The sequence below is a fragment of the Typha latifolia genome, chromosome 10, assembly GCF_019914945.1.
Source record: "Typha latifolia isolate L0001 chromosome 10, TyphaL0001v2, whole genome shotgun sequence".
Classification (NCBI taxonomy): domain Eukaryota; kingdom Viridiplantae; phylum Streptophyta; class Magnoliopsida; order Poales; family Typhaceae; genus Typha; species Typha latifolia.
Window position 1 is genome coordinate 7,529,928 of NC_133095.1, and position 26,906 is coordinate 7,556,833.

The window sequence follows — 26,906 nt, forward strand, 5'->3', positions numbered from 1 at the left end:
TTAAAGGATCGTTCTCCTCTGGATCTAGCATCTTTCGGCCGAATTTCTTAGTTTTTCTTTACTTTTGCGAGGTATGATCATCCATCAATTTTCCTATTTTTTTATTCAATTAAGTCTCTTGATCTTGATTGATTCTCTACGTTTTCGAGTTTTGAGCACATTAAAGTTACTATCTTGATGTTTCTTGTGTGATTGAACGTGATATCTTAGCGTTTTCAAGTGGATGATGGATTTCATTTAGGGCCTTGATGATTTCTTAGATTTTTTTATTTCTTGCTATCTTTTTGTTTGCTTTGGGCATGTATTGAATCTTGCATCTTGTTTCTTTCTCAAGAATGCCTAGAAAAGTTGCAGTTTCCAAGAAACCTAAATGACCCGTGGTCATTTCCGATTTTTCTTCTTTAGGGATAGAACAGATATTTACTGAGCGATGATGGTTATCGGTGTGTGGGATGATCGGGACTGCTTATGTGGAAGTTGTTCGAGAATTTTTTAGTAATGCCACGGTTTTAGACCGCTGTATACGTTCTACTATTCGTGGGGTGTCTGTATACCTGGACTCAGATGTTATTCGCGCTGAGCTCTTCCTGATGGTGAGTTCCAGTATCCAATTTCTGCTCCACTTCCAGATGTCGATGTATATGCTGGCACTGTACTAATCAAAGGGGAACGTCGGAAGGGAAACATGATGCCGCATGCGAAGCTGACGTCCGTGGCTTGCATGCTTCACCTGTTTTGTCTGTACAATGTCACCCCCAAGACTCGCCATTCAAGTATTAGTCTGGATCATGCATTCCTTCTTCATGCAATGTTATCTGGAGTCTCGATTGATTTGGCTGCGGTGATCTATGATTCAATACTCACAGCTGCATAGAAAGAAGCACCTCATGAGGGGTTACCGTTTGGCATCTTTCTTACAAATTTGTGCACTCAGAGTGGGGTGCGTGTGGATGCTTCAGAACCTTCTCTTACTTCGTACAAACTGTTGGATCGGATTACTCTTAAGCGGAGTCAAGCTCATGACCAGTCGTCTCCTCTCAAGCCGTCAACTTTCGCCGCTGGTCGCTCCTTGCACCTCGACAACTCTGATGATAGCTCTAACGGTGACACATCTCACTCTGAGGGGGAGCTACAATAGTACTCTGACCGTTTCGGTCAGCTTAATACTCAAGTATAGGATCTCCATTCGGCAGTGTATGATTTACGAGCTGAGCAAGCTCGTCAGGGGACTGTACTTGACTCTGTGTTGATGATTCTTCAGCGTTAGTTTCCTCCGAGTTCCTAGTCTTTGGCATTTGTGTCAAAAAGGGGGAGAGTGTCTAGGGGAGTATGGTAATAGGGGGAGTTTGTTAAAGTATTTCTGTCTTTCTAATCTTGCTTATAACTTTGCTTGGAGGAATTGTGAACTTTGTTTGTTTAAGTATTTTTGAACTTATGCTCCATTGATAACTTGTGTTTGGATTGTTTATTCATTTCAAGTTATTTTCACTTGATCTTGGATTGGTATATGTTTATTTGTAGGGATTGATGTGCAAAATATTCTAGTCTTGTTGATTGCTCAATTTGAAGGTTTTGTAATATCTTGTAACCTAGGTGTTTTGTCACAAATTGCCAAAGCGGGAGATTGTTAGGTTTTTATTTGTTCGCAATTATGTACAAAATATTCTAAGTGTATTTTTTTTATGTATATGAGCTTTACACAAGTCTAGAATATTTCTAGTTTGAAAAATTGTAAGATTATTGGAGAAAAGCCGTTGAGTTCACACTGCATTCACAAACGCGTTCAAACGCGGAATCTGCGTTCACACAGAAAGAGAGCCGCATTCACAAACGCGTTTGAACGCGGAATCTGCGTTCACACAGACAGAGAGCTGCGTTCACAAACGCATTCGAACGCGAGTACTACGTTCACACAGACCGAGAGCTGCGTTCATAAATGCGTTCAAACGCGGGTACTGCGTTCACACAGACCGAGAGCTGGGTTCACAAACGCGTTCGAACGCGGGTACTGCGTTCACACAGACCGAGAGCTGCATTCACAAATGCGTTCGAACGCAACCTGAAGAATTCAAGTTGTCGCGTTCGAACGCACTCGGGCCCGTTCGAACGCACTTGAGATCAAGTCATGCCGTTCGAATGCACCCGGGCCGCGTTCGAACGCACCAATGAAGTTTGATAAAATTGGACTTTTGTGAGTACGGATAAGACTTGGATTTGGCTCTATCTTGGAGATCATATATAAGGATTGTCATGCCCTATCTCTAGGGTGGTTGAAGAAGCATTATTGAAGGAGACTTCTTGAGGCTACATTGGTTCTTTGATACGATTCGGACTTCACCGACGTCGTCTCGAGCTTGGATTTACCTTAGGATAAGATTGAGTTTTAGGATAAGATTGAGTTTTAGGATAAGATTGTGTTTTAGGATAAGATTGGGTTTTAGGATAAGATTGTGTTTTAGGATAAGATTGAGTTGTTGGTTAGCCTATAAAAGTATGTGTAGGGCAACCAAAATTAGGAATTGAATATTGAGAATTGAGTTTGCCTTGCCTCCTTCATCTTCTTCGCTCCCGTTCCCTCAATCTCCCGGCGACGCCGCTTCTAATCTCCCTCGACAGGGCCAATCACCCTAGTCCCTTAGGAGTGGCCCTCTTCTCCCCCTTCTTCCAATTTATCCATCGCTATCCCTAACTTTTCCATCATCCATAACCCTTCCACCATCACTTTTACACCGGTGCCACCCCATCAACACCGGCCCTCCACAATCCACCATTACCCAGGATTTCGTGCCTTCATCCACGGAATCCAAAAACAGAGTATCCTGACGTTCGTCTACTAAACGAACGATATCTCGAGATCCCCAACTCCGATTCGCCTGAAACTAGATCCGTTGGAAAGCTCTTTTCCGGGCCTAGAACATATCAAAATTTCACAGTGATCCAACGGCGGGATATTTCGGGATCTTATCTTAAAGTTCCGTGCAAGATCGTAACAATCTGGTATCAGAGCCATAGCACCAAAAGAGGGTTCGTATCAAGCTGGTATCAGAGCCTATAGCCGAGGAAGGATCGTACCAAGCTGGTATCAGAGCCACCGTTCCTCGGACAAGCGCTTCCAATGACGACCACCAAATCCATGGCTGCACGGCGTGATGATGAAGAAGAGATTCTCCCAATAGAGGAGGAAGAGACGATTGCGGGGACTTCCACCCGCGGAACCATCCGATCTAATCGGAATACGGAAGAGCCTAGCGTTCTATCCATGTTGGGGTCTATTTCAGAGCAGATGGCCATCAACCACCAGATGATGATGGAGATGATGCGGGAACTACGGGCGCCAAGGGAAGCAATGTCTAACGGGAAGGCACCATCGACCCCACGACGCGAGTCCACCCCCTTGAATCAATCCTCACCGGTTCAGCCTTTGCAACCACAAGAGCCGCTGCTACCACCACCCTATGGGCAGAGGCAAGCAAGGATGGTTACACCAGGACCAGTTGCAGGTGAACCCATCCGACGAGCGAATCACCATGGAGACCACATTGGAGATCAAGATCCATGGGCGGGCCGATACGATCCGGAACCACGGCGAGTTGATCTAAACCGAAGGAGGGATCATCAACCCTTCATGGTGCATCCTCCGCCGGTTAGACAAGGAGTTGGGCATGATCTGGAATGAGACAACGGCATTCGTGGACAAGTCGTGCGTCTCGAATTCCCCAAGTTCAAAGGTGGCGATCCAATTGATTGGTTGTATAGGGCGAAGCAATTCTTTGCATACCAAGGTACGGCGGAAGAATACAAGGTGACGCTTGCAAGCTTCCACCTTGAGGATGCGGCGCTTCATTGGTTTCGATCAGCCAATGCCATTGAGGCCATCGAAACTTGGGCTGAATTTTGCGCCGATATCACACGGCGATTTGGAGTATCGGGCTATGAAGACTTTGATGCTCTCCTCTCAAAGACGGTTCAGAAGACCACGGTTGGGTCATACCAAGAAGAATTTGAGAGGATTAGTAGCCGATGTCATCCACCATGGACGGATCGGCAACTTCGCAAAGACCTTCATCTCCGGGCTGCGGGGTGACATACAAGCCGATGTGAGGGCTTTAAGGCCTAGAACCTTAAAGGAGGCCTTCCAAGATGCGGTGCTTATGGAAGATAAGCATAGGGCCATGAAGATACACTTGAAGCAGAGTTGGACAAGCCAAGGAAGCCGCAATCAAGCTCTATCAAACATAGCGGCGAGAAAATACTAGTGGAGTAACAAGAGTTGCTGCTGCATTGATACCTCCTCGAGCACCCTTGAAGCCATCCCAAGATGTGAAGTACGCACCTAGAGGTCCGGGCGAGTACTCACACCTGCCCAAGTAGAAGAAAGAAGAGCCAAGGGCTTATGCTTCCGTTGTGATGAGAAGTTTGTACCAGGGCATCGTTGCGCTAAACCGATGGGATCGGTGATGCTCATCGATGGATTGGAGGAAGCGGAGGATGAGCTTGCAGCTGAAAGCGCAGATGTTGCTGGACATCGAGGAGAAGAAGTTGAGGAGCAAAACGTGGAGGACGTTATAGCTGAAATCTCCCTCCACGCCTATTCGGGGACGGCGGCACCAAAGACATTGCGGGTGAACGGAGTAGTCAAGAAGACCACAGTGAGAATCTTGATTGACACCGGGTCCACCCACAACTTCATTGACAAGAGGCTCCTTAGGAAGATTGGGCTCGAGTCGGAACCCACGGAAGGGTTCGATGTGACGATTGGAGATGGCACCACCTTGCGAGCAGATTTTATTTGTGGAGGTGTGGTATTGAAGGTGCAAGGCCAAAGTTTCACATTGGATCTTTATCCATTGGCCTTGCGAGGAGCTGATATTGTTTTGGGAACTCAATGGCTTCAAAGCTTGGGGCCCGTAACATTTGATTTCTCAAACCTCACACTGACCTTTCGGAGGAATGGAAGAAAGGTACTGCTGGATGGAAATCAACCGCGGCAAGGACCAACATTGCAACCACTTGTAGGCTTTCCTAGTGCAGGGGACCGAGCTCTACTATTGCAAATGGCTGTTCCTGAACCAGATACAAGTGAACTCGCCTCCTTCTCAGCACAAAACCGCATGAAGCAAACGCATGACAAAGGCAGACGTGAGCGAGAATTTGAGGTGGATCAATTGGTGTTCGTTCGAGCTCAACCGTATCGACAATCCACATTGAGGCCAATTTTGAACCAAAAGTTGGGATACAAGTACTATGGTCCGTACCGAGTGCTACAACGAATCGGTCCAGTAGCTTACCGATTGGACCTACCTGAAGGAACCAGGATACATCCCGTCTTCCATGTCTCGGCATTGAAGGCCCAGATCGGGCCTAACCATGTAGTGGGTTCGACCTTACCCGAACCAATGGAGGAAGATGGCTCCAATGAGCCGGTTCGAGTCCTAAGTCGTAGGAGAAGACGCCAAGGATCCAGATTAGAGACTGAAGTGCTGATTGAGTGGCTGGGCAAACCTACTGACGAGTCTACATGGGAGCTAGAGACAGACATCATGGATCGCTTCCCAAATTTCAAACCTTGAGGACAAGGTTGCGGAAGCGTGGTGGATTGATACGATTCGGACTTCACCGACGTCGTCTCGAGCTTGGATTTACCTTAGGATAAGATTGAGTTTTAGGATAAGATTGAGTTTTAGGATAAGATTGTGTTTTAGGATAAGATTGGGTTTTAGGATAAGATTGTGTTTTAGGATAAGATTGAGTTGTTGGTTAGCCTATAAAAGTATGTGTAGGGCAACCAAAATTAGGAATTGAATATTGAGAATTGAGTTTGCCTTGCCTCCTTCATCTTCTTCGCTCCCGTTCCCTCAATCTCCCCGGCGACGCCGCTTCTAATCTCCCTCGACAGGCCAATCACCCTAGTCCCTTAGGAGTGGCCCTCTTCTCCCCTTCTTCCAATTTATCCATCGCTATCCCTAACTTTTCCATCATCCATAACCCTTCCACCATCACTTTTACACCGGTGCCACCCCATCAACACCGGCCCTCCACAATCCACCATTACCCAGGATTTCGTGCCTTCATCCACGGAATCCAAAAACAGAGTATCCTGACGTTCGTCTACTAAACGAACGATATCTCGAGATCCCCAACTCCGATTCGCCTGAAACTAGATCCGTTGGAAAGCTCTTTTCCGGGCCTAGAACATATCAAAATTTCACAGTGATCCAACGGCGGGATATTTCGGGATCTTATCTTAACGTTCCGTGCAAGATCGTAACAATCTGGTATCAGAGCCATAGCACCAAAAGAGGGTTCGTATCAAGCTGGTATCAGAGCCTATAGCCGAGGAAGGATCATACCATTCTTCAACCAACAAGGTTCCACTCATCTACAAAAGTTAATCTTTCGTCTTAAGGACTTTCTAGACGAAAGATCAATCTCAAGGGTCACTGAGGTTGGACTTCAATCACGAGAAGCAGTGAATTGTGGGTTCTAGCGAGCAAGACTAAGAAGAACAAAGTCGTTTGGATCGACATGTTGTTTTTTGAGTCAGTCTTGTAACTACTACTATTCTAGTGATTGGTTTTGATCCGAGTTTGGATCCATGGTTTTTTCCCATTTGGGTTTTTCCACGTTAAAATCTTGGCATTCATCTCTGCCTTCGTTCCTAATATTTCTACGGACTTTTACTTAAGCGAACGAATGATATCATTGCCTAGTATTTAGATACATAGTTGTGTCTAGGGTTTTTTTAGACCCGGTATTGATCAAGATTCTCATTGTGGTTTTCTTGACTACACCGTTCACCCATAAAGACTTTGGTGCGGCTGTCCTGATATAGGCGTGGAGGGAGATTTTGGCTATCATGTCCTCCATAGGTTGCTCCTCAGCTACTCCTCCTTGCTGTCCAGCCGCACCCTCATATTCAGCTGCAATCTCATCTTCAGCCTCCTCCAATCTGTCTATTAGCATCACCGATCCAATCAGTTTAGCGCAGCAATGTCCGAGTACAAACTTCTCATCATATCGAAAGCATAGGCCTTTAGCTCTTCACTCCTCCACTTGAGCTGGTGTGAGTGCTCGACTCAGACCTCTAGGTGCATACTTTACATTTTGGGAGGGCTTTAGGGGTGCTCAAGGAGGCATCATTGCAGTAGCGGCTCTTGGTACACCAGTAACATTTCCTGCTGCTATGGTAGGCCGAATCGGAATTCTGCTTTCTTGGCTTGTTCAGTTCTATTTGAGGTGTATCTTCATGGCTTGATGTTTGTCTTCCATGAGTACCGCATCTTTGAAGGCCTCCTTTAAGATTCTAAGCCTTAAAGCCCTCATGTCAGCTTGTATATCTCCCCGTAGCCCGGAGATGAAGGTGCTGCGAAGTTGTTGATCCATCCATGGAGATTGGCATCGGCTACTTATCCTCTCAAATTATTCTTGGTATGCCCTGACCATGGTCCTTTGCACAGTCTTTGAGAGAAGAGCATCGAAGTCTTCATACCCCACGCTCCAAATCGCCGCATGATATCAGTGCAGAAATCAGCCCAACTTTCAATCTTTTCATGGGCATTGGCTGCTTAAATTCAACAAAGTGCCGCATCTTCAATGTGGAAGCTCGTAAGCGTCATTTTATATTCTTCCGTTGTACCCTAATACATGAAGAATTGTTCCACCCTATTGATAAGCTCTGGTACCAAATGATAGGCTATGATACCAAATTGACAGGATCTGGAACCAAAAGATCGGCTATGGAACAATTCCTTAAGATCTGAATTTATTGTAGGAAGCAGTTCGTGCAACTGTGGGAAACTATTCGTCAGATATTCTTCGATAGTCAAAAAATTACGAAACAAATTGGGTTGGATCTATAGCTTTCCAATCTACAACTTTTGTATTTATGTCATTCGTAGATTCGAACTGTAGTAGGGACGAAAATACGGAAGAACGTGAGTGATGGTGGTAGTGACAGGTGGATTTGATGTTAGGGTGATGGATAGGTATGGAGATGAGGGTGGATTGCGGAAGTGATTAAGGGAAGTAGATGAGGGGAACGAAGTGGTCGAGATCCCAAAGAAGAGGGGTGGCTCGACAATCGAGGGAGATTAGAAACGAGAAGAAACCTTGCCAACGGTAGATGTGGAAGGATAGTGAAGAGGGAGGAAGGAGAAGTCTAGAGAGAAGATAGGAGGCAAGAAATCAATAATCCAATAGAAATAATGAAGTTGGTTGCCATCCACATATTTATAGAGGCTAGCCAACAAGTCCTAAAATAATGTGAAACCCTAATTCTAAAGGATTCCCGTCGATCGCGTTCGAACGAGCCTGATCGCGTTTGAACGCACTCAAAAAGCCCATTCTTTGGATTTACGAACGTGACACAGGCGTTCGAACATGGGCATTCACAAAGTGTTCGAACATGGGCGTTCAGAAGGTGTTCACAAGGGTGTTCGAATGCGACCTACAAAATTTTTATTTTAATGAAAATAAATACTTAATGCAATAAGAAAATATCTTAGCTAAATGTATAAGCCCACCACGCTTCTCCCACCTTGCCCTCAAGGTGAAAAGTCAAGGAAATGCTCCTGCAACAATCTCAAAATATCTGGGTCAGATGTACAAGCATACCTCAGCTCGTCAACGAAGGGAAAGGTAGGAGATGAATAGGCTGCAAGCTCCGCGGTATCGGGTTGGCGTGATAGTGCATCCGCCGCTTTATTTTTCGTTCCCTTCTTGTATTAAATTTTATAATCATACCCCAGCAATTTTGTGACCCATCGCTGTTGTGCCAGAGTGTGTATGCGCTGTCCCATAAAGTATAGAAGGCTCCTTTGATCGGTTCGGATAATGAATTGTCTACCGATCAAATAAGGCCTCCACTTTGTCACCGCATGTAGAATTGCCAACATCTCTCTCTCATAAACCGATAATTGCTGAGATTTTTACGATAAAGCCTTGTAAGATAGGCAATGGGACATCCTTCTTGGATTAGTACAGTTCCTATGCTAACACCCGATGCATCACATTCCACAATAAATTCTTTGGTGAATTCCGGTAGCGCTAGAACGGATGTCGTCGTCATTGCTGTTTTCAATTTTTCAAATACTAAAGTGACTTCATCCGTCCATCTAAAAGAGTCATTCTTTAACAAAGAAGTGAGAGGAGCAGCGATCTTGAAATATCCAGCGATGAATCAACGATAATAACCAGTCAGCTCCAAAAATCCTCTCAATCCGGTGGTAGTAGTAGGAATAGGCCAAGCAGTCATACATGCAACCTTTTCTGGATCCGCTGCTACACCATCCGCTGAAATGATGTAGCCTAAATACTCCACCTTTGGTACTCCCCAAAGGCACTTGAAATTTATGATCTTCAATTGGTTTTCCTCCAACTAATTCAGCACGTCTTCCAAATACCGCCAATGCTCCAATTTAGTCCTACTATACACCAAAATATCGTCATAAAATACCGAGACATACCTTTGCAATAGAGGCTGAAATATATCATTCATGAGGCCTTGGAAGGTAGCTGGAGCATTGGTGAGACCAAAAGGCATCACTCGGAACTCGTAATGCCCGTCCGGAGTCTAAAATGCAGTTTTGTGCACATCCGTCGAGTGAACTCTAATTTGATGATACCCGACCCTCAAGTCAAGCTTACTAAATATAGTCGCTCCTGCAAGCTCGTCCAGCAACTCCTCGATAACCGGAATAGGATACTGGTCCTTGATGGTAATAGTGTTTAGTGCTCGATAGTCGACACAAAAATGTCATGTCTCATCCTTTTTTCGCACCAAAAGCACGGGGGATGAGTATGAGCTATGACTTGGTTTTATGAGGCCTTTCTCCAACATCTCAGCTACCATATTTGAGATAACCTTTTTTTGCACATGTGGATACCAATATAGCCTCACATTCGCTGGTGCAGCCCCAGGTACAATCTCCATGTGATGGTCCGCCGCTCTCCTCGGTGGCAACTCCTGCGGCTCCTCAAACAATCAAGAAAAGTTATCTAATAAATTAGACAATTCAATGGTAATAGCTGAACTCATTTGAGGCTCATCTCCTGCTGGTCCTAACTAAAGAATATAGGCCAAATCATATGCACCAAGCAGTCCCACCATAGGCTGCATCGTAGGAATTGGCGAAGTCCGAATACCATCAAGCCGCACATCTTTGTTTCCTTGTTTATATTTCATCAACATGCTCCGAAAATCAAATGTGACGGGTCCCAAACTTTGTAACCACTGAGCACCAAGGACAATGTCCGCTCCTCGCAACGCCAACGGATACAAGTCCACAATGATGTCGTGTCCTTACACCCGTATACCGACTCGGCGACACAAGCTCTCCGCCCTAAGCTTCGTGCCGTCTCTAATAGCAACGTCAAACCCCGTAGTCGCTTCGAATAGCAACATCCAAACCCAATCTCCTCACTAGCCTCTCATTTAGAAAGTTGTGTGTACTCCCCGAATCGGTGAGGATGTGCACACAATGCTTTCTAATGAGTCCATCTACTCGTAACGTCCTCGGCGCGGAAGTACCCGAATATGCATGCATCAATATTTCAATTTGGATATCTTCCTCAATGCCCTCCTCAACGGTCTCCTCATGGGTCTCCTCTGGACACTCTCCATCATCAACTACCTCATCCTCCTCAGGACGATCGATAAGCATCACACTCCCAATCGGTTTAGAACATTGATGACCGGGGGTGAAACGCTCATCACATCGAAAGCAAAGGACCTTCGATCTTCGCTCCTCCACCTAGGTAGGTGTGAGAGTTCAAACGGGGGGTCTTGTGCCTCCTCTAACATCGGAAGAAGGTCTCAAAGGTGGTCGTGGTTTAGTAGTCGCAGCCTCTATCTTTGAAATCGCAGAATTTCCAGTCGGAGTTCTATGTGCAAACAACCCATCTTGGTTGCCCCAATTATTTTTCCCTGCCATCTTTAGAGCCCTATGCTTTTGTTCCATCCTCACGACCTTCTCAAAGGCCTCCTCAAGAGTAGTAGGAAATAGAGCATGAATATCTGCTTGTATCTCCTCTCGCAGCCTTGAAATAAATGTATTCATCAATGTACATTCAGCCCATACGATAAATCCACCACCACAAATTATCGATCTATACCAATGCAATGCCATTCCTTGGATGTGAAAGCTTGCCATCTAAACTTTTGCATCTTCCATTGTACCTTGACAATCAAAATATTGTTCAACTTGAAATACCCAATCCGTTGGATCACCGCCTTAGAATTTTGGAAAATCAAAACGTGCGATTCTCTCTCGAATAGCGTTGTCAGGTTCACGAAAGATCCTTAGTTCAGGTCTAAACCTTTGTGCATATTGATCATCTTCTCTAAATCCTCGAGCACGTCCGTCACCATCTCCATAGGGATCAACCTCATCCTCAAAGTGCCAATCCTCCTCATCGATGAAGCGCACTAGTGTCACACACCTCTCGGGTTTCACCACGGTCAGTCTTGTGTTTTGTAAAGGAGGTGTGGGATGATGTGAAGGCATAGGTAGGAGGGGATCATTGACACTCATATGATGCACTTGGACCTGTGGGGTATCCGTTCTATGGGGTCCCACCGCTGGTCCTTCTTGAAACTCCATTCGTCGTCAAGGAGATAACGAACCCAATCGATTCACGATATATTCGCTGAATTCATTGTGATCCTTTTGCATGTTGTCAACTCTATGCAACAATGTTTGGAACATGCCCTTAAGTTCATCGATATTCGAACCCATAGACGTGTGTTGACTCGGTCCTGCCATGGTCGCTCTAAAGGAATCGGTCTCACGGTTAGGATCATCGTGCATTGAGTCCTCTCTTATCGGTGTGCTCTCCATAGGTCTCCTTGTTGATGTCATCTTCCTTATTTCAACCATTAATGGAGGTCTGATGTACGCCTGCTTTGATACCAAATGATAAGCTCTGGTACCAAATGATAGGCTATGATACTAAATTGATAGGATCTGGAACCAACAGATCGGCTACGGAATAATTCCTTAAGATCTGAATTTCTTTTAGGAAGCAGTCCGTGCAGTCATGGGAAAATATTTGTCAGATATTCGTTGGTAGTCAGAAATTTACGAAACCAATTGGGTTGGATCCATAACTTCCGAATCTACAACTTTTGTATTTACACATTTCGTAGATTCGAAAGGTAGTAGGGACAAACATGGAAAAACATGGGTGATGGTGGTGGTGATGGGTGGATTGAATGTTAGGGTTATGGATGGGTATGGAGATGAGGGTGGATTGTGGAAGTGATTAAGGGAAGTTGATAAAGAGAACGAAGTGGTCGAGATCCCAAAAAAGAGGGGTGGCTCGATAGTCAAGGGAGATTAAAAGCGAGGAGAAACCTTGCCAATGGTAAATGTGGAAGGATGGTGAAAAGGGAGGAGGCAGAAGTCTATAGAGAAGATAGAAGGCAAGAAGTCAATAATCCAATAGCATAATGAAGTTGGTTGCCATCCATATATTTATAGAGGCTAGCCAACAAGTCCTAAAACAATATGAAACCCTAATTCTAGAGGATTCCGGTTGATCGCGTTCGAACGCACTCAAAAAGCCCCTTATCTGGATTTGCGAACGCGACACAGGCGTTCGAATATGGGAGTTTACAAGGTGTTCACAAGGCGTTCGAACATGGGCGTTTACAAGGCGTTCGCAAGGGCGTTTGAACGCGACCTACAGGAATTTTATTTTAAGAAAAATAAACACCTAATGCAATAAGAAAAGATCATGATTAAGTGTATCACCTATACAACCAATCGATCGGGTCACCACCTTTGAACTTGGGAAATTCAAGACGCACGATTTGCCTACGAATTCCATTGTCTCGATCCGGATCATATCCAAGTCCTTATCTAACCGGAGGACAATGCACTATGAATGGTTGATAATCCCTCCTTCGGTTTTGGTTAACTCGACGCGGTTTTGGTTTGTATTGCCCCGCCTACAGATCTAGATATCCAAGATGTAACAACCCAAAACCAAAAAAATAAAATAAAATAAAATAAAAATAAATAAATAAATAATAATAATAATAATAAAAATAAATAAATAAATAAATTGGGCACGACGCGACCGGCCACACTGGTGGGGGCGCCACGCGCTCGCTGCCGCTGTTGCAGCCAACGGGCTGTGGCCAGCTGGCCGCGGCGGGCCCCGGCACCACCGCAACCCCCCCTCCACTGCCTCCTCTCTCTCTCTCTTTAAATCCCTCTCTCTCTATCTATCTATCTCTCTCGGTGTAACACCCACGCCTGGCACGAGCACGTGCACGCCCACGCGCCCACACGGCACGCACAGCGCACGCGACAAGTCGGGCGGGGCCCGTCACACACCGATACTCTCCTGCATACATACAATCATGACATCATCAAATACTACCTCCTAACATATCCATGATCACATAACCTATCACTAATTAAATCATATTATTAACCAAATAAACCTGTTAACATATGAATATCCTAGTCCACAATAATATACATTAAACCATTACATAATTTGGTAGGACCCACACAGGCCACAACAAACCATCAAGATACAACTAAAACGACCAATATAAGAGTACACTATGATTCGACCTGTATTATACAATTCATCATCTAATACAACAGAGTACAAATATCAAATACGGGTACAACTCAATTCATATATAAACTATCATCTATACTGTCTCGCATGTATATCTCACCTCATCATCGCTCTAAAATATCTTGTTGAGATATCTCAAGTCGCTATCACATACTACGTATCTGAGAGGGTTAGAAAAGAAATAAAGAGAGTCATGAGCAAAAGGCTTAGTGAATAGACCTTACTCCGAATCAGTGATGCCAAACAAAGAGTAAAGCATGTACTGGATAATATGAATCAGAAGGTAGCATGATGCTATGTATGAACATGTATATATGTATCCTCAATGACATATATATGAATAAAATTAATTCTCATGAATGAGCATATTATATCCTCAACTAAAAATATATCACATGATGAAATTATCATATAACATCACCGAATATAACGACATATCATGTATTAACAATAATAAAACTGGTCACATTAATGATGATGCATGATGCATGCCAATCACTGAATAATCGTATATGTCAGAGCCAGATATAATCCACATATCTCTCACTATCACAATCAACCATCTCAACTCTGAATATCATCCACCATGCTGGACTATGGTACCCGGCCCCAAACTCGATACACATCATGTCATAATCTTAGAGCATACCCTGTCATACGCTAAGAGTATCTCTGAAGATGAATCATACCCTGCCATACGCTAAGGGTATCTCTGTAGATAAATCATACCCTGCCATATGCTAAGGGTATCTCAGAAGAAAGTAATTATACCCTACCATACGCTAAAGGTATATCAATGATAGTTGTACCCTCTCATACGCTAAGAGTACAACTATCAGCCATCACCATACTCTGCCATACGCTAAGAGTATGTCCAGTGCATCGATCCCACCGAGATACCGTTCCAGCCATCACATCACATCACATACACATGTACTTTTATAATTTCCTATACATGATAAATCATATGCATATATCCAGTACGACAACAGATCATGCAACTCAGGAATTTAGATGGTAAAGAAGCCGAGAGAAAAATGATGCAATGCCGACTCTAACCATGTATACTTTTGCTAATTTATCACATGCATACTCATGATAGAGATCATCCCGACGTAAAAACCATAATAGTATAATCATCGCTATATATCACCAATGTACTCATATCTCAGATCAGCCTAATAATATGCATGATAAAATATGCTTGACTGAAATCATCTCTAGATAAAATCATATAATCATGCTGGAGGCCAAAACATGCGTATACATAAGATATAATATATCCTAATTTGAGAAAGGCCTCTAGGGGATAAGACCACTCACCACCACTACAAATACCAAACAATCACTCGTTCATGTTGCTACGACAATGATCAAGCCTCGATAGCTAAGTCCACGGGATCGAACAGGGGGGGTCGGAATCTGAAATTATTTAAGTAGTATGATGTTAGCTGTTTATCTGATTAAAATCCGTTCATATAACATATGATGATTTAGAAGGTTTTAGATACTCATCTTTATAACTAGTTAGATTTTTAATTACAGATAAAAATAAAAATAAAAATATAGATGAAAACCTAACTATAATTATATCTTGATTAATTAGAGATTACTTTATAAAATAATAAATAAATACATAAGCCTAGTATTTTATTTGTTACAAAAATAATAATGTATAAGACATTAATAGAATTACTTAAAATGTATATCATAAGAATATTAGAATATAAATCTAATAATTATAATTTACAAATCTATCTATTAATCTAATATACATAACCCTAGTATCCTCCTTCACCTCCTCTCTTTCTTCTCTTCTTCTTCTTCTTCTTCTTCTTCTTCTTCTTCTTCTTCTTCTTCTTCTTCTTATTTCTTATTTCTTCTTCCTTTCTCCTTTCTTTCCCTCAGCTCCCCTTCTCTCTTCTTCTTCTTCTTCTTCTCCTCCCTTCTTCTTCTTCTTCTTCTTCTTCTTCTTCTTCTTCTTCTCCCTCTTCTACTTCTTCTTCTCCCTCTTCTACTTTCTTTCTTTTTCTTCTTCCTCTTCTGTTTCTACCCCTTTCTTTTCTACACAGTGCTGGGCTCGGCCCAGCACTATAGCAGGCAGTGCTGGGCTCAGCCCAGCACTAGTGACATTGTTTTATTATCTACTTTATTTAATTAGGTATTACTTCCTTAATTAATGTAGATAAATTATTTAGACATTAATTATTTTAATAATAATATATATTCTTTAACATGATGATTATTAATTATAATTAGTATGATTGATGATTAACTAGGTTATAAAATATTATGCATAAATATAGATAATACTTATTTTGATGTAACTATGTATTTATATTTCTATTAGATTAATAGATAGTGTTCTAAATTATAATTATTAGATTTATGTACTGATATTCATAATATATGCAATTTCAGTAATCTTAATAATTTATTATATACTATTGTGTGTAGAATAAGATACTAGTCTTATTAATTAATTAATTATTTTACATAATTAAGTAAATACTATTTAACTTCTAATTAATCAAAATAGACTAAGAAATATAAATTTATTATAAATAGATCTTATCTATACTTATATCCCATTTACAATTGTTTAGCTTTTACTTTATAATTATATATTTAAAATATTAAATAAAAAGAAACGAATCTTTTTCCGTATATTATAACTAGCATTTTATAATAATAGTATGTCATAATATTTGAATCGTACTGAAAAAATCCCTAGACACAAGTATGTATCTAAATAATAGGCAATGATATCACTCGTTCGCTTAAGTAAAAGTCCGTAGAAATATTAAGAACGAAAGCAGAGATGAACGCCAAGATTTTAACGTGGAAAAACCCAAACGGGAAAAAACCACGGATCCAAACTCGGATCAAAACCAATCACTATGATAGTAGCAGTTACAAGACTGACTCACAAAACAACCCGTCGATCTAAATGACTTTGTTCCTCTCAGTCTTGATCGCTAGAACCCACGATTCACTGGTTCTTGTGATTGAAGTCCAATCTCAGTAGCCCTCGAGATTGATCTTTCGTCTAGATAACCCTTAAGACGAAAGATTAAGTTTTGTAGATGAGTGGAACCTTGATAGTTGAAGAACCGAAGTAGTCTCAAGAAGTCTCCTTCAATAATGCTTCTTCAACACCCCTCAAGATAGGGCATCACAATCCTTATATATGATCTCCAAGATAGAGCCAAATCCATGTCTTATCCGTACTCACGAAAGTCCAATTTTATCAAACTTCGTTGGTGCGTTCGAACGCGGCCCGGGTGCGTTCGAACGACATGACTTGAACTCAGGTGTGTTCGAACGGGCCCGAGTGTGTTCGAACGCGACAACTTAAATTCTTTAGGTTGCGTTCAAACGCGTTTGTGAACGCAGCTCTCAGTCTGTGTGAACGTAGTACCTGCATTCGAACGCGTTTGTGAACGCGGCTCTTTGTCTGTGTGAACGCAGTACCCGCGTTCGAACCCGTTTGTGAACGCGGCTCTCTGTCTGTGTGAACGCAGATTCCACGTTCGAACGCATTTGTGAACGCGGCTCTGTCTGTGTGAATGCAGATTCCGTGTTCGAACGCGTTTGTGAACGCGGTGTGAACTCGACGGCTTTTCTCCAATAATCTTGTAATTCTTCAAACCAGAGATATTCTAGACTTGTGTAAAGCTCATATACATGAAAAAATACACTTAGAATACTTTGTACACAATTGCCAACAAATATAAACCTAACAATCTCCCCCTTTGGCAATTTGTGACAAAACACCTAGGTTACAAGATATTACAAAGACTTCAAATTGAGCAATCAACAAGACTAGAATATTTTGCACATCAATCCCTGCAAATTATCATATACCAATCCAAGATCAAGTGAAAATAACTTGAAATGAATAAACAATCCAAACACAAGTTATCAATGAAGCATAAGTTCAAAAGTACTTAAACAGACAAAGTTCACAATTTCTCCAAGCAAAGTTATAAGCAAGATTAGGAAGACAAAAAGACTATAATAAACTCCCCCTATTGCCATGCTCCCCCTACACACCTATACACCTAGACACTCTCCCCTTTTTGCCACAAATGCCAAAGACTGGGAACTCGGAGGAAACTGACGCTGAAGAATCGTCAACACAGAGTCAAGGACAGTCCCCTAACGAGCTTGCTCAGCTCGTAAATCATTAACGGCCGAATGGAGACCATGCACTTGAGTACTAAGCTGATCGAAACGGTCACAGTACTGTGGTAACTCCCCCTCAGAGTGAGATGTGTCACCGTCAGAGCTATCATCAGAACTGTCGAGGTGCGAGGAGCGACCAGCGGCGGAAGAGGACAGCTTGAGAGGAGACGACTGGTCATGAGCTTGACTCCGCTTAAAAGTAATCCGATCCAACGATTTGTGCGAAGTAAGAGAAGGTTCCGAAGCATCCACACGCACCCCACTCTGAGTGCACAAATTTGTAATAAAGATGCCAAATGGTAACCCCTCACTAGGTGCTTCTTTCTGTGCAGCTGTGAGTATTGAATCATAGATCACCCCAGACTAATGCTTGAATGTCGAGTCTTGGGGGTGACATTGTACAGACAAAACAGGTGAAGCATGCGAGCCACTGGTGTCAGCTTCGCATGCGGCATCATGTTCCCCTTCCAACGTTTCCCTTTGATCAGTATAGTGCCAGCATAGTCATCGACATCAGGAAGTGGAGCAGACGTGGGGTACTGGAACTCACCATCAGGAAGACGAAGTTCAGCACGAATAACATCTGAGTCCAAGTACACAGACACCCCACGAACAGTAGAACGAATACAACGTTCTAAAACCGTGGCATTACTAAAAAATTCCCGAACAACTTCCACATAAGCAGTTCCGCTCATCCGACACACCGATAACCATCATCGCTAAGTAAATATCTGTTCTATCCCCAAGGTAGAAAATTCGGAAATGACCATGGGTCGTTCACAAATAACAGGACGGGTCCCAAAATTATGTTTGTATCGCCCGGCAGCCGTTGAAGTAGAAAACTTTCGAGCCGAAGTAGGTGAGGAAGGCGGCCTAAGTTTCTTGGAAACTGCAGCTTTTCTAGGCATTCTTGAGAAAGAAACAAGATGCAAGATTCAATATATGCCCAGAGCAAACAAAAAGATAGCAAGAAATAAAAAAAATCCAAGAAATCATGAAGGCCCTAAATGAAATCCATCATCCACTTGAAAATGCTAAGATATCACGTTCAATCACACAAGAAACATCAAGATAGTAACTTTAACGTGATCAAAACTCGAAAGCGCACGAAATCAATCAAGATCAAGAGACTTAATTGAATAAAAAATAGGAAAATTGATGGATGATCATACCTCGCAAAAGTGAAGAAAAACTAGGAAATTCGGCCGAAAGATGCTAGATCCGGAGGAGAAAGAATCCTCGAGTGCATTCGAACGCACCAGTCTGCGCGTTCGAACGCACCAGTCACCGCGTTCGAACTCAAAAATTTGCTTTCGAACGCCCTTTTTTTTAAGTAAAAAATAAAATCTAAGAAAAAATCAAAAAATCTTTTTGGAGATGCACATCTAAAGATTCAAAATACATTCAAGACATAGAATATGACAATCAAATGAAATAAGTCATACACAGATCAATCAAATCATCAAAAGCATATTATAATCAATTCTAATGCATCACTCAAAATTAAATTAATCTTGATTGATCATAACGATACGCATATGCAAGATGAGTATAGATAACATGAACCAATCTTCTTAAACAAACTTTCCTATATAAACAATGATGCAACACAGTAGTTAAACCAACTTAGTATTGAAATTTGCTTTCACACATGAGTAGGTAGCTCTTTTCTTGTATTGAAAATCAAACAATGTGCAAGAAGAAATTTACATATGTCATTTTTTTTAAATTTGCAAATAATATACTGAGCCAAACTGGACTCTAAACAAGACGGCTTTCACACTAACTCATTGTAGCCCTTTTCATTGATCTTTTATGAACAAATTTTTGATGACTAAGCATGAGATCAAACTGTGCAAATCAAAGTTAATAGTGAGCTATTTAAAAAAATAATTCATGATATCATGCTCACTCAAGAATACACATACGTTATGAGTGCATTAAATTTGGTTTCATTATAATAGAAGTCGAGAGAGTGACAAAATCAAAATTGATACAATATACTACAAGATGACAAAATTGACTATAATAACTCATATTCAAGAGAAAAATCATATTTTTATGTCAAGAGTATATTATTGAATCTAGGAATGCATCAATTTTTTTTATGACAAAAACTCTCGACAAATCTGAAACTAAAACCAAAGAAAATTTCAAAGTAAAAGAAAACCAAAAAAACTGAAACGAAATAAAAATAAAATCGGAAACTAAAAAAAACAAATCCCAATAAAATCAGTCCAAAGCACAAATCCCTAAAGAAGTACGAAGATACTCAAATCTCTGTAAATCCAAATGTTTTGTAATCAAATCACCCAACTGTTTCTCTGTCTCAACATATTCTAGTGCTATTGTTTTGTCTTCAACTAACTAACGTATAAAATGATGTCGGATGTCTATATGTTTTGTACGCGAGTGTTGAACAGGATTTTTCGATATATTAATAGCACTCATGTTGTCACAATAAAGCACCATAGTATCTTATTCAATGCCATAATCCTTGACTATCTGTTTCATCCATTGTAATTGAGAACAACAACTCCCTGCTGCAATATACTCGGCCTCCGCAGTAGATAAAGATATCGAGTTTTGTTTCTTACTGTGCCAAGCAACCAGATTATTTCTAATGTAAAAACATCCACCTAAAGTACTTTTTCTATCATCACATGAACCTGCCCAATCAGAATCCGTATATCCCGATATGATAGCACCCGAGTCATAAGTAAACCAGATACCTAAATCAATTGTGCCACTGACATATTTTATGATACGTTTCATAGCAAACAAATGTGACTCCATAGGTTCAGATTGAAACCTAGCACACACACCGACACTAAATGCAATGTCAGGTCTACTACCAGTTAAGTACAAAAGACTATCAATCATGCCCCTATATAGTGTTTGATCAACACTTTTTCCTGAAGTGTCTTTTCCTAGTTTGGTAGTCGTACTCAGAGGAGTTCTAGCATGGTTTCAGATTATGTGAAGTTCTAACAACATAGCAATTATCAGATGTTCTAGATCCAAAACATATAACATTACTATCATGATCTAGAATAGTACAATCATTTTTGGAGAATTTTACCTCATAACCTTCATCACAAAATTAACTAATGCTTAGTAGATTTGCTTTCAAGCCCTTAACATAAAAAATATTTTTAAGAATAGGAACACCTGGAGTACTTACCTTTTCTTTACCTATTACCTTGGATGAGTTCCCATCTCCAAATGTCACAACTCCCCCGTCATGTTCTTCGAGATTAGAAAATAAAGATTTTTGCCTGACATATGTCTTGAACAACCACTGTCTAAATACCACAAGTCAGAATTTAAAGCTTTCAAGGCAGTATGTACAACATAACATTTCAAGTCACTTTTCTTGACCCATATGGCCTTTGTTTTCATCCCATAAATAAAAGCAGTTCTAGGTTTTTGGAAAAATTTGCAATGAGGTCGAATATACCCTAGAATGCCGCAATGATAGCATGTCGAAACAAACCATTTTCTACTCACCTTTTGTCGAGGAGTGTGAGTAAAGTTTACCTTTGGTGCCGTTGACGATTCATCCAGGATTGCTTTGTAAATACGGTTGATGACTTCAGATATTCTTCCTTTTGTATACCTGCATAAACAAAGACAATTTTATTATTATTTGAATTACTAGTGTATCCAACACCATACCTGTCTTTTCCAGAGATCTGAGACTTTAGGATCTCGTCATGTTTGTTCTTCCCTTTTAGAAATGTCACTTCCTTATTCAGTCACTCTAGTTCAATTTCATCAGCCTTCATTTTATTTTTGGCATTTTCAAGTTGTTTAGAGAGGTCTTTGACACGATTAAGTTCCAATTTGTACTTCTCCTCAATTTGAATTCTTTCTAGTTCGATTACCTTAACTCGTTGAAGTAGTCTAAGATTGCTTTTCTTGAGTTTAAACGGCTCTAGGTACAGGTCATTATATGCCTTTTAAATTTCAGATTCATCTTCCTCAGCTGGTAACATATCCTGATCATCTGTACTATCAGTATCAACAATAGAATCGATATTAAGTAGAGAAGAGGCAAAAGCTACAAAGTTTTCTTCGTCTTTTCCAGAATCATTATCAGATTCATCTGAGTCATCTCAAGTAACTTTCATAGCTTTACCCTTCTTTTTAAGGCGATTAGGGCATTCTTGTGCTATGTGTCCAAAACCAGAACATTCAAAACATCGAACTTTATTCTCAGAATTCGTATTTTTCTGTTTGACACTGTTGTTGCTCACACCTGTGTTTGAACTCGTAGTATTCTTCTTTTTCACAAATGCTTTGCTTTTCTCAAGTTTTTCAGCATTCAACTTGTTTGGCTTCCGAAAGAATTTATTGAACTTTTTGACGAATATGGCCAACATCTCAACATCTAAATCACCTTCATCATTATACTACTCTATACTTTGTTCAGCTGTGGATAGGGCAATCCCTTTGGACTTGCTCGATTTTGAAAGGCTGGACTCAAATGTTTATAGATTTCCTACCAATTGTTCAACTTTCATAGAATCGATGTCCTCACTTTCCTTAATAGCTGTAACTTTTGCCTGAAACCTCTCTAGAAGAGACCTAAGGATCTTACGGACAATTCTATATTCAGGAATTTTCTCTCCTATGTTGAAACTGGAGTTGACTATATCACTCAGCTTTGCATAAAACTCAACAAATGTCTCATTCTCCTCCATACATAGAGTTTCAAAACTAGTAGTCAACCTCTGAAGTTTAGAAAGTTTTACAGCCATAGTTCCTTCGTGAGTAGTTTCTAAGATCGTCCAAACTTATTTTGCTATCTCAAAAGTAGAGATTCTTCTAAATTCTTTCGAGGAAACAAAACTAAAAATTGCATTTATTGCCTTGCTATTCCATCCAACTTTTTCATAGTCTGACCTATCCCATGACTTTATCGGTTTATCAGGAAGTTTATCATCCACCATGTACATTGGTGGACTCCAACCGTTCACAACGGCAAACCATACTCGTTCATCTATAGACTTCATGTAATATTAAGTAAAAGTCCGTAGAAATATTAAGAACGAAAGCAGAGATGAACGCCAAGATTTTAACGTGGAAAAACCTAAACGGAAAAAAACCACGGATCCGAACTCGGATCAAAACCAATCACTATGATAGTAGCAGTTACAAGACTGATTCACAAAACAACCCGTCGATCCAAACGACTTTGTTCCTCTCAGTCTTGATCGCTAGAACCCACGATTCACTGCTTCTTGTGATTGAAGTCCAATCTCAGTAGCCCTCGAGATTGATCTTTCGTCTAGATAACTCTTAAGATGAAAGATTAAGTTTTGTAGATGAGTGGAACCTTGATAGTTGAATAAACCGATGTAGTCTCAAGAAGTCTCCTTCAATAATGCTTCTTCAACACCCCTCAAGATAGGGCATCACAATCCTTATATATGATCTCCAAGATAGAGCCAAATCCAAGTCTTATCCGTACTCATGAAAGTCCAATTTTATCCAACTTCGTTGGTGCGTTCGAACGGCATGACTTGAACTCAGGTGCGTTTGAACGCGATAACTTAAATTCTTCAGGTTGCGTTCGAACGCGTTTGTGAACGCAGCTCTCGATCTGTGTGAACGTAGTACCTGCGTTTGAACGCGTTTGTGAACGCGGCTCTCTGTCTGTGTGAATGCAGTACCCGCATTCGAACTTGTTTGTGAATGCGGCTCTCTATCTGTGTGAATGCAGATTCCACGTTCGAACGCGTTTGTGAACGCAGCTCTCTGTCTGTGTGAACGCAGATTTTGCGTTCGAACGCGTTTGTGAACGCAGTGTTAGATACATGGTTAGAGTTGGCATTGCATCATTTTTCTCTTGGCTTCTTTATCACCTAAATTTCTGAGTTACATGATCTATTGTTGTACTGGATATATGCATATGATTTATCATGTATAGGAAATCATAAAAGTACATGTGTATATGATGTGATGTGATATGATGTGATGGCTGGAACGGTATCTGGTCCGGACTAGTACTAGACATACTCTTAGCATATGGCAGAGTATGGTGATGGCCGATGGTTGTACTCTTAGCGTATGACAGGGTACAACTATCATTGATATATCCACTTAGCGTATGACAGGGTATGATTACTTCCTTCTGAGATTCTCTCAACGTATGGTAGGGTATGATTTATCTATAGAGATACCCTTAGCGTATAGCAGGGTATGATTCATCTACAGAGATACTCTTAGCGTATGACAGGGTATGCTCTGAGCTTGTGACATGATGTGTATCGAGTTTGGGGTCGGGTACCGTAGTCTAGTATGGTGGATGATATTTAGAGTTGAGACGGTTGATTGTAATAGTGAGAGATATGTGGATTATATCTGGCCTCGACATATACGATTATCTAGTGGTTGGCATGCATCATGCATCATCATTGATGTTACCAGTTTCATTATTGGTATACATGATATGTCGTTATATTCCGTGATGTTATATAGTAATTTCATCATTGATGTTACTAGTTTTCTAACCCTCTCAGATATGTGATACGTGATAGCGACTTGAGATATCTTGAGAAGATATTTTAGAACGATGATGGGTTGAACTATAGATGCGAGACGGTATAGATGATAGTTTAACCAGATGTTGAGTTGTACCAGTATTTGATATTTGTACTATTTTGTATTAGACGATGAATTGGATATTACAAGTCGAATTATAGTGTACTCTTGTATTAGTTATTTTAGTAGTATCTTGATAGTTTGTTGTGGCTGTGTGGGTCTTGCCCAGATTATGTAGTGGTCTAATGTATATTCTTGTGGACTAGGATATTCATATGTTAACCGGTTTATTTGGTTAATAGTATGATGTATTTGGTGATGGATTACGTGATCATGGATAGGTCGGGCGGGGCCCGTCATGCACAGATACTCTCCTGTGCACATATAATCATGATATAATCAAATAAAACATGTGAACCTATCCATGATCACATAATCCATCACCAAATACATCATACTATCAACCAAATAAACTTATTGGCATATGAATATCCAAGTCCATAATAATATACACTGGACCACTACATAATCTGGCAAGGCCCACACAGGCTACAACAAACCATCAAGATACAACTAAACAACTAATACACGAGTGCTATAAAATCTGACATATACAATACAAATCATCATCTGATATAATAAGGTACAAATATAACAAACAACGATACAACTCAATGTCTGGTTAAACTATCTTCTATACCGTCTCGCATCAATAGCTCACCTCATCATCACTCTAAAATATATTCTCAAGATATCTCAGATTGCTATCACGTACCACAAATCTGAGGGGGTTAGAAAAGAAATAAAGAGAGTCATGAGCAAAAGGCTCAGTGAATAAACCTTACCCGGAATCAGTGATGCCAAATAGAAAGTAAATCATGTATTGGATAATATGAATCAGAAAGAGTATCATGTCATGAATGAGTATATGAATATATCCTCAATAATATATAAATGAAAAGTAGATAACATGTCATAACGGATACAAGTATATAATCCTCGACCATGAGTAAACAAATCTCCGTATCATACTATCATCATAACTCTCTCTCAAATATGACACATGATGCATGCTGACCATGACCACGTTATGATATCAAATGCAATCATATATGATGAATATTGACTACTCGATAATCAAGTAATCAAATGATAATGAAATCATATGCATTTCTCAATATCATAATCATCACCGCTATCTCGATATAATATCATCATACTAGACCACTCTGCACAGTCAACACCCAGTACCCGGTCTCAACATCAAGACCAAAGGCTCAGAGCATACTCCGCCACCCGCAAGAGTTTCTCTAATATAATCATACCCCGCCACCCGCTAGGGTATCAACATCCATCCAGATCGGGCACCCACATAGTTGATAGAAATCTCATGAGGATAACTCGCAACATATGCCCTGGCGAACAGCATGTGTCCAGTTGTCTATGCGCACAGACTCAACTGACCTCGGACATGGGCCATGAGATATCGCATATCAGTGACCATAATCATCACTCCAGGCGCCCCTAACCCTAGCGCCTACTCGGGTATTCTCATGCTTTCTATCAACTATCCTATCAATCACATTTCATGCTTTCCTTATAAATGTCAGATCACATGCATATACCCAGTACGATAACGAGTCAATGTATAACAGGAATTAGGTGGAATGGGGATTAAGTGAAAATGATGCAATGTAGTCTCCAACTGGGCTCGAGCCCAGCACTAGCCTGCTATAGTGCTGGGCCGAGCCCAGCACTATTGCAGAAAATAAGAGGAGGAGAAGCAGCTGAGGAAGAAGAAGAAGAAAGGAAGAAGAAAGAAGGAAGAAGAAGAAGAAAAGAGAAGAGAAGAAGAGAAGAAAGAGGAGGGGAGGGAACTGTGGAACTTGGTCGACGGGGAGGGCACCAGCAGCTGGTGACCAGCCAGCTGCCGACCTCTCGCCGGCGGCTCGGCTCCGACGAGCCCGCGCCCAAAGTAAGAAAAAAGAGAAAGAGAGAAAGAGAGAGAGAGGGATAGTGGGAGGGAGAGAGAAGAAGAGAGAAGAAAAGAGAGAGAGAGGGAGAAAGAGCTCACCGGCGCTCGTGGAGGTGGCGACGGCGGCGACTGGCCTCGGCGAGAGAGAGAGAGAGAGAGATAGAGAGAGAGAAAAAGATATTTAAAGAGAGAGAGAGAAGGCGGTGGGGGGGGTCTTGGCGGTGGCTGCGGCGGCGCTGGGGCCCGCCGCTGCCAGCTGGCCGCAGTCGGTTGGCTGCGGCGATTCGAGGGGGGCGTGGCACGCTCCCCTGTAGCCATTGCATGGCACAAGGCTGGCTACATTGTGGTCGGCCACGTCGTGCCATGCAACTAGTTTTTTTTTTTTTTTGAATTGGGTTGTTACAGTTACACAAGATGATCTACATTTTGGTTCACTCGTCGGATGGGCTCACCCGCAACTTGGCCTGGTGGAACCATTCTTACTTGTCTCTGCCCATAGGGTGGTGGCAGCAGAGGTTCTTGCTGGTGCAAATTCTAAATCGGTGGCGGTAGGTTCATGGGGGTGGACTCGCGTTGTTGGTGCATTTTCGTTCGCCAT